Below are 4,962 nucleotides of genomic sequence, written 5' to 3'. Positions count from 1 at the left end.
AGAATGGAGAAAGAATTCTAAAACAAAGAAAAATTAGGAAGAAAATAGCTCAGTAGGCATCGGTTGTAATTTTGTTTCATTAATTATATGGGGGGAAATGTCAGCAGACATCATCAGGACTCTGTGATTTCCAGGTTTCATCAAAGAAGAAAAGAGGTTTTAGGAGCTCCACTCCTCCTAAGATGACCATGCATAGCCAGAGCCCGAGAGCAGTGCTGGAGAAGTGAGAATCCCTGAGGAGCGGATGAGATACCTTTCAAACCGCCCACATCTGCTGTAAGAAAAGGAATACCAGAGGCTCAACACCTACACATGGACGAGAATGAAAGACAAAGGCATCCCTATTTGTGGATGCATATTCTGAATATATTGCATAGAACGGTTCTTCTGAAAATGTAGTGGTTTTACTATTAGGACTGACTCTTTATATTTGCTAAGTGCAGTGACACAAGACCATTGGCGAGATTTTGGGAATAGAAATATGTTTTCGTTTTGGGTAGTCAATAAGGGAAGCAATGGATAATTTCTCTTTTGCCCCCTACCCCACGCTGAAATGCGAGGATGCCCACCAGCTCACCATGGCGAGGCTGCACTGGTCTCGTCCAGCTTCTTTTGAAGATTTCAGAGCTGTCCTTAGCTGCTCTACCTGGACAGGAAAGTCACGCGTCACCATAAGTACTACGCTGCAGCCTCTGCTGTCCCCACCCATCCTGCTTGGCCGCCCTCTGCCACACGTGAGCCCCGCTCTGCGATATACATTTAACCGTTAAGGGTACTTAAGAGTTCAACACTGAGGGCTAATTTGGAAACATAAATTAAGCTGGAGGCTTATGATGTACTGTATGTTGGCTAACTGAATTTAAATAATTTTTTTAATTAAACTGGAGAGTGAGGAAGCATTTCAAATATTAATACAGATTCATTTACATACACATGACTTATTTTCACCAATATTGTCAAATTCATTTTTTATGGGTTAGGATGAATCGGTTAACTACCATTTTGTTTGTGGAAAATGTGGAATTACATTCCAAGATTTAAACACTGTTCAACAAATAAACTTTTCCTACAATTTATTTGACTGCAAGTGAGACTTAGAAATCTTGGAGTAAAATAGTAGGGTTTTGCCTTCTCATCAAAAAAGTACAGCACCATGGGATCCCTGGGTGGCGCAGCGGTTTGGCGCCTGCCTTTGGCCCAGGGCACAATCCTGGAGACCTGGGATCGAATCCCACATCGGGCTCCTGGTGCATGGAGCCTGCTTCTCCCTCTGCCTGTGTCTCTGCCTCTCTCTCTCTGTGACTATCATAAATAAATAAATTTAAAAAAAAAGTACAGCACCAAAAATATGATACTCGGAAAAAAATTTAACAAAAAAATATATAGTATCTTTACTGAAAATAACAAAACATTGCTAAGGGAAACAAAGGCTTAAATAAATACACAAATCTGCATTCATAGGTTGGAAAATAATATTGTTTAGATGTCATTCTCCTGAAATTGATTTATAGAGTCAATGAATTTCCTGGTATATTTTAACAAGCAGAATCTGAAATTTATATGGAAATGAAAAGGACCTAAAATAGTAAAAAAAAAAAAAAAAAAAACTATCTTAAAAGAGAAGAACACAATTGCAAAACTTATGCCTACTTGATTTAAAGACTTGACCTTAAAGCTAGAGGAAGAATGGGTTCAGCAAGCTGATAAATAGATCGATAGGACCGAATAGAGTCCAGAAATAGATAGACCCACATATATATATGTGAGTCTATATAAATATATTAATTATATATATATATATAATAAATTGATTTTCAGGAATAATGTGAAATCTACTAAACGTGGAAAGAAAATCTTTTCAATAAATAATGTTGGAACAATTGGATGAATATATGGACAAACAATCAAGGTCAAGTCCCACCTTACACCATTCAAAAACTTAGGTGAAAAATGGGCCTCACCTTTAAAGCAAAAATCATACAATCACTCAGAGAAAACAATAAAAATCATCTTATGATCTTAGAGTCGGCAAAGATTTCCTACAGACCCAAAAAGCATGAATCAATATGGAAAGAATGGATAATTTGCACTTCATCAAAAGTTAATGCTTCTAGTCTTCAAGAAATACCAGGAAGATAATGAAAAGACAAGACAACTTTGGGTGGAAATTTATCTCTATCATCTATCGATCATCTATTTGTCTACTCACCTATTTATCTGACAAACGACTTGCATTCAGAAATTATAAAGAACTCCTACAACTCAGTAATAAAAAGCCAGATATCGATCTAGAATATAAAATCTATACCCACTGTAGATTCTGAAGAACTTTATAAGGAGTTGCCACAATGGTGCTGCTGTTTCACGAAAGTGATGAAATGCTAATAGGCAAGAAGCCAGCTGAGAAGCCAGAGGCTACTGCAGCCATGCGAATGCCTCAAGGTACTTTTCTTCGATTATTTTTAAAGTGTGAATGATGTCCCAAAGGACGTGAGGAGTATTACAGAGCAAATATTTAGAAAATGAACCACAATCCCTTCAAGCAAAATTCCAAATTTGCCAGGAATGCAGCAGTAGAAATGGAAGTGGAATAGAAAGCTGAGACACTTGTGCTCGAGGACCAGCACTGTCACTACTCTACTGTGTAGATTTGGCCCAAAGCTTCACCGAGCCTCATTTTCCTTTTGTAAAACGTTGAATTGGGAGAGTAGAACCCCTAATATTCCTTCCACATCTAAAATCTTGTGATTTCTTCGTCCATTCATTTATTTCACTTGTTTATCAACCACCCTTTCTTGGTGACTACTACCGACATTTGCTAAGCACCATTAATACACAGATGAGTACAATAATCTTACACCTACTGAATCCAATTGAAGAGACACGCCTGAGTGTGGAAAGACGTCTGTGAACTTCTAACGGGATTCAGATCCAAGGATTGGCCACGCAGGAGCTGGAAGTATTGACATGTTCAGGAGAAGCAAACAGCCCCACGTGGGAGCACAGAAGCGCGTGCCAGTCCGTTGGGTGGTAGAGCCTCGCTGGAAAGGAGTAAAGGCCAGAAGCGTGTGGGCTATGCCAAAGAGCTTGGACTTCTTCTCTAAAGTCTTTCGAGAATTCGCAATGTTTCTTTTCTCTTTATTTTTTTTTAAGCAAACATCTGTGTTAGGAAAAAAATTGTTTAGAAATAGGCTAAGTTGATTATAAACTGTTTGGTAGTTTTTTTTTTTTTTGACCGATATTTTCTTTAAAACGGTATTTTAAAAATTTTTCTGTAATGAATCTACCTCATTTGGGGATACTTGGTTTCTGTCCTGGAAATAATTCTTTTTTCGTTCTCTTAAATGTGCATGGTATCCCTCAAAGAACACTGACACACCATTCGAAATACAAGTCTTTCCAGGCAGCTTGACCAAAGGACACGGAGGAGCGTCAGCTTGTGCAACTAAAAGAAAAAATAAATACAGTCTCTCCTGATGAAAGTAGCTGTCGCTCTTATTTTTCTCCCTCTTTTGTAAGGCAGAAGATGGAGTTCAAACGAGATAGAAATAAATTTAAAATAATAATGTCTTCAAAATGCGTATGGTTGGATCTGCAGTGAGTCTCACACAACTAAACCTGGTCTTCTATTCCCATTTATGTTGGCAAACTCACAGTGAGTTAAACTGGCAGAAAATTCAGCAAATGTAATATTTTGGGACACCAACGTAATAAATACGAGCTGGCCGACTATCCAAGCAGGCCAGTTAAACCTAGTCTGTTTTTATCACGGCTGAACCACTGGAGCTGTATTTTACAATAAATGGTATATTTACAAAATGCTCCACTCACGGGCGTCTTTGTGGTTTTAGACAATGCTGCAGGGGAACCCCTATTTAGGCATGCATTTTGAAATATTTTATGGGAATATGTTCTCAATGCTCACATTGCCGTCGTATAAAGTCTTTCTAGCAGTCAGGCCAAATACAGGAGTAAAGATGCGGACCATTCTGTCTACAGTCAGAACTTGTTCAGAAAAATAGAGATTATCCTGGTATATTAAGCATCAAGGGAATGAGTATAACACAGGGGATCAAAGTCTTACACAATCATTGTAAGGTCAAGGAAGCCAAAAATAGCTTTCAACAATCAGAAAGTGGAAGAATTTCGATAAACTTTTACCAATGATCTACGCTGCTTACAGCCCTGCAAAGGGACCCCTAGAAGCCACTGGCAAAACCCCATATCTGCCATCTGCAGATGCCCAGCTGCTCCCGGGGAATAATAGCTTCTGTACATCTTCCATTCCAGATCCTGCACAAATGCTTTTCATTGGCAAAATATAAGCCCAACCCCTATTGGCCAGTAAATCTGGTTAGTGTAAGCTTCCAAACTGTCGTGCTCCCTGTTACATGATAGAGTTTAAAAGAATAGGGATTGTCCTACATATCAAGACACAGCATCTCGTTTGGTTCTCCGTACTTCTATCCTCGAAACCCCAGACAACACTTTTATGCTTTGGGACTGTCCTGTTGCAAGTATCCTTCAGTCTCATGAAGACGTCCCCCTCCTCCCCGCAAAGGGCAAGACCCAAGAACCCAAAGGTTTTGATACCCAGCCCTGGATAGTCATTCTTTTTCAGGGAAGTCACAATACTTATTTGATATCCTGTAATTTCCAGACTAACGTGTATGAATTTAGGCAGCACCAATACTTACATAAACTGTAAGAAAAAGGGGAAAACTCCCTTGGTTCGTATAGTATGCGTACAATAGGACAAGCATAGGACGATATAAGCATAGTCGCTATAATTCTTCTTTCTTTAACAGATCACAGAGTTTTAAGAGTTTGGAACTTCCTTCTTCACTGCCCGCTCCATATTCACTTTGCCCAGATTCAGCAGCTCAGGTGCTTGTGGGCTTTTGCCTGCCACCTACTCTCTAGAACCGTTCCTTCCGCAACCTGGACCACCTGGCCAGATCA

The sequence above is a fragment of the Vulpes lagopus genome, chromosome 3 (genome assembly GCF_018345385.1).
Source record: "Vulpes lagopus strain Blue_001 chromosome 3, ASM1834538v1, whole genome shotgun sequence".
Taxonomy (NCBI): Eukaryota; Metazoa; Chordata; class Mammalia; order Carnivora; family Canidae; genus Vulpes; species Vulpes lagopus.
The sequence above is the reverse complement of the archived record's forward strand: the minus strand, read 5'-3'. Positions refer to the sequence as shown.